This window comes from Habropoda laboriosa, unplaced genomic scaffold (genome assembly GCF_001263275.1).
Source record: "Habropoda laboriosa isolate 0110345459 unplaced genomic scaffold, ASM126327v1 scaffold128, whole genome shotgun sequence".
In the NCBI taxonomy this organism is placed as follows: Eukaryota; Metazoa; Arthropoda; class Insecta; order Hymenoptera; family Apidae; genus Habropoda; species Habropoda laboriosa.
In genome coordinates this window covers 1,769,266-1,779,465 of record NW_017100281.1, presented here as the reverse complement: position 1 = coordinate 1,779,465, position 10,200 = coordinate 1,769,266, and positions in this window count along the sequence as shown.

Genomic DNA, 10,200 nt, shown 5'->3' with positions numbered 1-10,200 from the left:
TAGAATAAATTATGATCCTTTGAATTACTGCTGGATTAATGCAAGTATCACGAATCATGGTTAACGAATTTTTGAAGCGGAAATGGTGTTCACCCTTTCGCTGCGGTGTTTTTTAATACGTAACGTGTGTGGCAGACGATAGATGGTCAAACGTGGCTGCAAAATCTTTCCTTTTAGCGATTGAAAATTAAAAAAAGATTTTTAAATTTCTTTTATTGAATTGAGGTGAAAATGCCCAAGCGACAAAAATTGAGGGTTAAATTAAGGTGAAGTGTGACAAAAGGTGCCAAGGTCACAGTGCAAATTATTAAAAAAAAAAGGACTGTTTTAGCATCATAATAAAATTCATATATAAAACTCTTTTTTATAGAACGTATACTTGAAAAATTATTCGGGGTGGACAAGTTATGTGACTCACCTTGTATGTTTATTTTAGAAATCGCATGTGTCGGCCAACAAAAATTGAATAATACGATTAGTCATTTTCTGCGTAATAAATGAAGTCCTGAGAATACGTTTAAATAATAAATTAAGTCGTTAGTTGTTTCAAATTTAATTTTGAAAATACAGTAGAATCTCCCTTATCAGAATTCTCGCTATTTAAATACCTCACTACCCAGACACTTTGTTATTAAAATATAATATTAAAACTATTAAGGTATGCTAAGGATTTTTAAGTTTTTTGTTTTTGATTTTCTCGTTCACGGTAGAAATTCCTTTATGGATGCTGAAATCTTGCGTTTCTACGTACCATGTGAATTCCTGATGTCTTCTTTCCTCATGTTCAATAGAAATTGACATATCGTAAAGTCATAGGAAGTACAAGTGTAACGTTACTCAATTAAATCTAACTAAAAAATTGTACTATTTAGTTACTAAAAAGATATGATATAATTATGCGTACTTTAAACGACAAAATTAATATAGAAAAAGCAAGTACTGTATTATGAGAAAGTTTATTTATCCAAACACTTCTGTCTCCGTATTTTTCGAATAACGTAGATTATTTATTTCCATTCTGATAAGAATCAAAATATACTTCAACAAACGTAGGTTATATTTTTTAGAAATAATACATTTCACTAAAATGTGGATAGTTAATTCTATGGTGCTAAATGTGTTATTCTTAAATGATTAAACTAGATGATGGAATTTGCTGAAATAATGTTATGGTAATAATTATGTTTAAGACATTTTCTGAACTGCGAGTAAAATTTGATAAAAATAGCCCTCCACTATGGTATAGAAAGCTACGTTATAAAAATATACGAAAAAGTCTAGAAATTGTTTCATAAGAGAGAATAGCGATGGCAAGCTTGTAAAGTGCTTTGTGAAAGAAAAATATGTAAGCGTGTTACATGATATGTTGGCTTAAGTAGAAAAAAGAATCGCTTGTCATTTGATTATTTAACATTTTCAACCGAATTCTAATACGTCGAGAGCTTTAGCTGGAATACTTTTCCATTGTTGTAATAGTGGTACACGATAGATGAGAGCTTTCTACATCTGGAGATTAAATATGGAATATTTTTCCTCAAAATGTATCTTGAGAGAACACTGAGATAGTTTTCATAACTAATTACGTCTAATTAAAATATTTTAAGTAAGGAATACTTCAAAAAAATTGTAGAAACATATGTTTTTTGTACGTGGTGAAATTAAAAATATTAGGTATTCTCTACGCGAAGCTCTGTTGTGTAATTATACGTTCTAATTATATAAACAAGCTTTAATCTGAATACTCACAAATTTAATCATAAGAATATCGTATGGAGTAACACGAGGACATAGGTATTAGGACATCCATTTATGTTCGTGTAGAAAGTATGTGATTTAAATTAAATTTCTTCGCCAAAGTTAGTGTCATATATCAGTAAAAATGTATACAGGGTGTTCGTGCTATTTAATTTCAGCATGTTTTTCTCGGGAGTGGTAGATTTCTGAAAAAAATAGAAGAGGACAAAGTTTCACTATTTCTCATGCATAATATGATGGCTTGAGTAGATTTTTTTAATTTACAATGATTCTAGCCAATATTTTTATATTGATAGCTACAAATTTTTTTTCATATTATATAAAATTCCATGACCTACAAAAAGAAAACTCATTTTCATACTCAATTCATGACAATGTTTTGTGCGGTATAATTAACGACGTTTTGTTAGGAGCTAATTTAAATGGAAATAGATATTTACCCATTACAAAATTTCAAATTGAATCATTTTGTTTTCCAAATCTTAATAATTTTGTAATGACTCTTCAGGTTTGCTTCACATTCAATATCTGTCTTAATATTTACTAACGGCAGTATACTCTGTAGATCTCAGGAGTTTAGGGTCCTCTTTTGATGACAGCAACTTAAATGGAAATAGATATTTAGAAGTTTTATCGTGTACGCCTACAACGTAATTTCAAACTGAATCATTTTTTTCCAAATTTTAATAATTTTGTGGTGGTTCAGGTTTGCTTCACATTCAATAAGAATCCTAATACTTATTAACGAGAGTCTACTGCTTAGAGCTCAGGAGTTTGCCCCTGGAAGGAATGCGGGTCTGATTGGGCCATATCCTCATAAGCCCATCTTTTCCAACACAATCACAGAAATAAGACGCACGTATTGTCGAATTGGCAGCACGCGATAACAACAGAAGATTCGGCAGGAGCGAGCGAAATGCCCCTACTTGCCCCTGCACGGCCCCGGGGGCAAACTCCTGAGCACCGCACAGTACAAATGCTTTCCCTATCCCGTATTAACAATTATCACAGAAAATTCTGTTTAACAGAGGCACATCGACAATTAACAACCATGCACAAAGCAAAACGAAGCTTTTTCCATAAAGCAGTCTGCCAGACTTGCCAAACACACATAACTTCTTTTTCCTGGCTCTACATCCACTCTCTCCCTTTCTTTTTCCACCAGTCGTGTAAGTTCCAAGTATTTCACCGGGTTGGAGTTTGATATCCATGTCCAGGCTAAATTTTAAAGTACGAAAATATGCACATTCCGCGCTCGTTTCCATGACCGTATACACGTGTACGGTCGCTGCCTTTTCTAGAGAACACAAACCTATAAATCTATTACCGCACGACGACGACGACTTTCGCGAGGTCCACGGGGAGGATGATCATAGAAGGAACAAGGGGATAAGGGAGAAACTAAGCTAACAAGAAAGCAAGAAAAACCGATTTGGAAGGGGACAGAGTGAAGAGAGGGAGAGAGAGAAGGAGGTTGGAAGAGAAAGGATAGTACACAGCTCGGGTCTCGGTTTTCCATGTTGGCTGTTGTTCAAATGGTCTATCCAACGATAAAAAGCGATGCACGTCTTTCCCTGGAAATCCTCTACTTCGGCGAGATTCAAACGCGCACAAGCTCGAACGTTTGGGCGGCGGTGAGCAACGGGGGGGTGAAGTGAATAGAAAGCCCGGCGACCCGCGCGCTCATCGTCGAAGCTTTCCGCTCTCTCGCTCCGCGTGTCTCTTCTTCATTCTATTCGTCGAAGCTGAGCTTCGCGGCGACCCGTCGTCTCTCTTTCTTTTCCTCGAACAGAGGTCCTCGCGCGGCTATCTCACGATCTGTCTCCTTCCTCCTCCACTTCCTCTTCCCTTCCTTATCTTCGCGTCCGATGCGCCGAGAAGAAATGTGTTTGTATTTGGATTCCGGCCAGATAATCTGCGGCAATAAATTTCTGTGTGTACAGTGCTATGTGATTGGTTTTATCTCTCTTGCCGCCTATATACACCCCTAACCCTTTAGCCCCGATCCCAGTGCCGATAGATAGAACGACAGAGTGGACATGGAGCGGCGGCACGTGGATGTCGTGCCGTTTCTCGTAGGAACGCCGGACGAACGGTTGGCTACCTAGCCGAGAAATCAACCCCTAATTCGTTTACCGCGTGAGAATCCACCGTGGACCGGATCTCTCCTTCCATCCGTGCCACGTGTATGCCTGGAATCGTAAGCGTGCTTCTGTCTGTTGCCTACAGTCGTCTCGTTCCACGTTTTAAACCGACCAACGGTGTTATTTCATATGCATTAGATCGGTGCGTATGAAACGTCCTTTGTATTGTTTTTTTTTTTGTCCAAAAAATAGTGTACTTGATCGAAATAATTTTCAGACGATTCTGTACACTTTTCCTGGCGATTAACCAGTTTCGTTATACCAAATTTGTAAAAATCACTACTCTTTGAATGAAATAATCCTTTGAATGCTACTTTTGCAGTGTTTACATTTTGAAATGGTTAGTGTGTTAAAAAATTGATTGTTTTCAATTAATTTTTCTTGAAACGTTATCATCGACGGTCCGATTTGTCCCTCTTCGCTCATTTCCAATGAAAAGTCACCAATCTTGAATTTTGCACACCAACGTTAAAGCGTCTTAACATTTACATAAGGTTCTTCAAATTCATATTTTCAGCAACTTTTACCGCAGTTCCTTCAAGTTTAAAAGCTAATATAGAAAAATTGCGCGCATATCCTGATAATTCATCACGTCAGAAAATAATGACCAAATTATGTATCTTTTTTTACTATTCAGTACACGAGTACTAAAGCAAATTCCTTCTTCATTATCGCGTATAAAAATTTACGACCGGACAAAATTTAATATATAGCATCGACATGTCAATTTCAGCTGTTGATAAAACCACATTTCATTTGCACAAACCTAATAATTATGTGCTTATCGTCCATGTCGTCAACAGCTTATTGTGTCGATGAGTGTTGATGAAACTCATTTTCGATAATGTGTCTAGAGAAATGAATTATTGTTAATTTAGAGAATTTTTTCAACGTCATGGACTTTCGCTGCCTTTGAAGATCTCGAAGCCGCCACCTTCAGAATTTCAGCGGTCCACGTTGACATAGAAATAAGATTTTCATATCTGTGATACGCTTTGATTCTACGTTTACCCAAATATTGTAAAGTTCATCGCTCGGATAACCCGATTAGCCCATGTGACAATTTTAATCAATAACAAAAATGCATCTACCCTGTCTTTACGATTCTGCAAGAGAAGATCAACTATTACCCTAGAACAAATCATACCGCATTCCTTATGTCAGCCATCTTATCTCCGCACAGGTAGTACTCGAAACAATCTTCGCCTACCTTAAAGCACCGGCGTAACCTGATATTTCGACTGTAATTTTCGAAATCGAGTCAGCGTGCCGGTACAACAGGCATATCCTATCCTCTGTTTAATAAGCATGTAAATGAGAGGTAAGAGTAAGAAAAAAAAAGAAGGCGATACCGTATTTCGCCGATAAGAAATTACGGTGGCGGACGTCGAGCGTCCCCTCTATCCCCTCGGCCGTCTTTTATTTCATAAGCTACGCGGCTGAAATTACGCTACTCTCCGGCTCGACTCGTCGTATACAAGCTCGCGTAGAATTTATTAGCGCGCGCGAACATGCCTTCCGCGAAACTCACCGCTCTTTTAGGTCGAATGGAAGACTGGAGCGTACGTAGAATAGCATCCAAGGCTTGGCTGGTCGGTTATTACAGTACAGGGATATCGATCGAGCCGCAGGACAACCGGAACCGGCACAATGATCTCACAGAGACGAGCATAGTTCGAGTTCTCGTTGCAGATGGGTTTCGGCCCGGGGAAATCGCATTATTTACGAGCTACGTAAAATATAACACGCAACACTGTTCACTTGGATTATTCGCATTCCCCGCCGTGGTCCTGTGCCGCTTATCGTTACTTGGCCCTCTCTAGCCGGGGCCATATTCAAGTAGCACGGAAGGCGGATTTAGCCGGTGTAGTGTGATCGTGGAGCCCTTTTCACCGGAAGCTGCTTATGCAGTTCTCTTAGGGAACCGAGCTAATATTTCTTTAGACCTACCGCATCTACCTTTCCCGCCATGCTGTTCATTTTTAACACCTCTCTTGTTCAATAGAAAAACCGAACCAGCCGTCTAACTTGACTTCCAAAGTCCTGTGAACGACGCGTGACATACTCCATGCACGGTGCATTGACATTGAGGAATTTCAGTTTCACTCTTGAGTTTCTGCGCGATTTTTATTCGCACATGTGTTATGCGGTGGTGGGGGTAAATTTTTTGAAAAAAATAATGTATTGAGAAAATTCTTTACCGCCACAATGTAGGTAATCAAAAATGACACAATTTTGAATTTAACATTTTTTCAATATCTTACATGGTTTCGTAAATATTTGCAATAATATGAAAACTAAAGAATTACCCCCACCACCGTAATTTTTTGGGAAAAATAAGGTTTTAAGAAAATTCTTTACCGCCACAAAGTAGGTCATCGAAAACTACACAAGTTTGAATTGAACTTTTTTCCCATATCTTGTATGGTTTTTTAAATATTTGCAATAATATGAAACCTCCCTATTCTTTTCAGGGAATGTTTTCACTCCCTAAGACCGTTTCATTGCCGAAACAAATAACGGTTTCATTATTAACGCCACTTGGGCTACACCTCTGCAAAGTTTCAAATTCTTTCGAATTTTTTGCTTGCCAGACTTTTCTTCCGAGTCTGTTTAATAGTACATCTTGTTTCTAGTCAAGATTTGCAGTGGCTGTATTCTTGTTTATGTTGGGAAATCATTCTTTAATTTCTACTGAACATGGTGCAGCAGGATTTTTCAAGAACGTTCAAATTTTTTTTTATAACATTTTTGAAGGTCAGTTGAGGTATTTTTCGGAGACTCTTCACATTATCATATTAATCAATGCACTATTTTTATTTTAGAAAAAATGTTTAAATAGATTTGTAATGTAATAGATCTTGCAGAGAAGTAAACTTCGTACTACTGCTTCTGCATATGTCTGACCACTCACGAACCACTTTCACTTTCTTCTTACCGTTCTCTCATTCATCAGTTCACGTATCGGTAACATTTCGCTGTAATTTTAGTACTGCAAGTTGCTTGCATTATTTCGAAAATTACGTAGAGATTTTAGATCTTCAAGTCGCATTATAAGTCACATCATCTGGAGAAGTTTGAAATGTTCCTTCTCATAGGACGAAAGTTCAGAAAGAGTCACGTCAATGTCATGAATACATTCATGACAGTTCTTTGTAGCCAACTCGTTGGAATAGTTTGTGTACCTTTAAAATTGGACAGTAACTCTCCAACTTTTTCTTATGCAGTGTGTTTAAGTATAATTTGTTGACATTAAGAAGTTGCATTATATTAGAAAGGACATTTATTCAAGTAAATGTAACAAGATATAAGCATTGTAATTTATTAAACTTTTAGAACTTGTTATTGATTTTTGCACGTAGACTAGTTCGTAATGGAAGGTCTGTTACTACAATAAGTTTCATTTATTTAGGACATGGGTCTCACAGGATGCTATTTTACCTGTTTCCTTCCTTTTATAACCAAAAGTATACAGAGGCTCATTCCAAAATCCAAATTAAAGGAACTTAGACCATCAGCAAATACTGAAAGTATTCTTCTAAGGGACTTAATGTTCTACAATAAAATCTAATTTTCCGTAACATATTTACTCCAACTCATCGCTTCTAATAACCGTGCATGAGCAGTTAACGCGTCGTTAAAATTCAATTAAAAAAACGAAGAAGAAAAGTCTATAACGAAGGACCTGTTTATCTCGAGGAACAAATGGCTCGTGAAAGATCGATTTGGAAGTATTCCACCTCGATATACTTAAAAAAAGAGAAACAGGAATTTATTACAGCGTTCGTTCCTTCTTCGTCAAGTATTCTCTTCCATTCCCACACTAAACATCGACAAAAAAAAAAAAGGAAATTACGGACACATTAAAACGGCCAAGGTAAACGAAATGCCCGGCGCATTCTCCAGCGTTCACAATTTTTTCGACCTCCACGTTAAGAACATTCCGTCGCGAACAAGTGGTTCTCGTTTCAGCGTTTTGGGAACGACATTTCTCCGTGTAGACGGCGTTTCTCTTCACGGAACAAAGAAGCGCGGTGCCTGCAAAATGCAACCACGTTACATACTTTCCGCAGAAACGTATAGGTAACAACACTTACCGTGGATCTATCTATGAAACTCCAGCGTTTTAGGCAAAGTGTATTCAAAGTGGCCGGGTGAAGAAGTTCCCCAATTCCTATCTTGTTCGTTGTATGTCGCGATCCGTAGACTCCGGCGGATGTTGGTATAGCCGGAAACGTTCGTGTACGATCGTCGAACGGGGTTGCATGTTGGGATGGTGTCGAGGGAAATTGATGCCTGGGATCGACCTGATGTCAGGATCCAGAGGGGAGTATCCTGGTGCATTCTAACCTTCTCTCTGTCGCTTCCACATGGTTCTTCCTTGCTTCTTCTAGCCAGCGGTTTCTCTTATTCTCGACTTTGCACACTGACTTCGTTGTTTTCTCGCTTGAACGGTGATTAGGTTAAATGCGGAACGGCTCGTTGAAGCTGTCTATGTGTCTGATTTCGTCGAATCTGCCTGTCGTTTTGTAATACTTAAGATTCAGGTGTCCCTTTGACTTCTTTTTTGCCTGTGCACCTAAGTGTCAGCCATTTTACTATTGTACCAGACAACAAAAACCAATCTGTCACACATTAATTCCATCTAGTAATCCTCAGTCTTACAAATTAAAACGAAAATGAAGATTACGATGAATTTTTCTTACTAATGTAACTATTTTTTTTCACATCTTGACCAAAATCTCTTTCACGAGTCTGACACGTTGTTACAGATTGAAGGGTTAACTATTCTGGTCTTCGAGGGAAAAAAGTCGTATTTCGATTTTTTTGTGTTTACATTTTGTCACTGTTTATAGTCTGGAGAGTTAATCTGTCAGACGATTTACGAAATTGGATAAATTGCCAGAGGTAAGAGGGTTTGAACGACTCAGGATCATGTCTGATGCAAATCTTTAAACGTGGTTTTCTCGAGATCAAGATTTCCAACACTTTCCCATGGTTTTCTCGGAAACTACTGGGGTGATTGCTTTCCCCTTTATACTGCATACTCAGGACATCTATCGCTGTCGTCCTTAGTCAAATTAGATCAATATTTTCAAAACTTCAATTTTCTTGGCTCCTAAAAATTACTGAAATGGACCGATTGAGGTTTTAAAATCGATCTTGTAAACGATTTATTTAGATGAGCTTTACGTGTCACGAATCTAATTTAATTCTATTAAATGATGCTGCTTGTGAATGATTTTTAGATAAATTAGAATTTTAACGGCAGGTTTAATTGTTCTTCTTTGATTCCAACTGCTAAAACGCTGCTTTTAAAATTGACGAATCTGAGTTGCACCTTTTGTTTCGAAGTTATTATACGCGACACTTGGAACAGATATCGAGAATTTTGTATAACTCTAATGCATGTATGCAAAATATTTGTAGAGTGTATACAGTGTGTCCTGTCGAATATCTACGAAATCGTCGATGACACCGAAAGCTGTTTCAAATAAAAGTTGAATGGTTTCGAGGGGCACACAATTTGACATAAGTGGTTCTTTTTATAGGTGAAATTCAATACGCTCACTTGGTCCAATCCAATAATTGGGAATCGGTTCATTTAATATGACTCTTGAGAGTCGTTTAATTGATATTCAAATATCTCCTAAACTAATGGCTTTTTGGCATATATAGTTTCATACCTTTTTATAGTAAATTACACCCTACGTCGATCTATGCGTTGAAAAAGGACATGTTATTTAAAAAAACGAATCTGAAATTCACGTGTCCACTTATATAAAAAACTAGTTATATCAAATTATGTGCCTCTTGGAACCATTCAACTTTCATTCGAGAGGAATAATTTAAATAAGACTCTCTATAACAGGGGTGGCCAGCTGCACTACCTTTGGAAGCCACATTTCAGGAAGGAATATTTGAAAGAGCCATTTATTTATCTTTGATAACAAAACAAACAATGTGTTTAATCCTCGACCGATATGCCGGCCGCTCGACCCTTAGATTTCTTAGCATGTAGTTCTATTGTATATATTTTTTCGCCTTCGTTCGTTTCGTAGCAGCGGTAATTTTATGACGCCACGGCAATTGTAGTCTTTCAATCTAAGAACTTGCTCTGACCTTTATTGCCTTGTTTTCGACTTAGAATCTTCGTCCTTTTTTCACTTGTACATTTTTGCATTTTTATGGTCACCAGAGTCAACGTTATTGTCTGCTACGGTCATTGCTCGAGGCACTCGGAATTCCCGCGTGCGTCACTCAAGGGTACGCTTGGTACCTGAGAGTGACCTATGGTCTG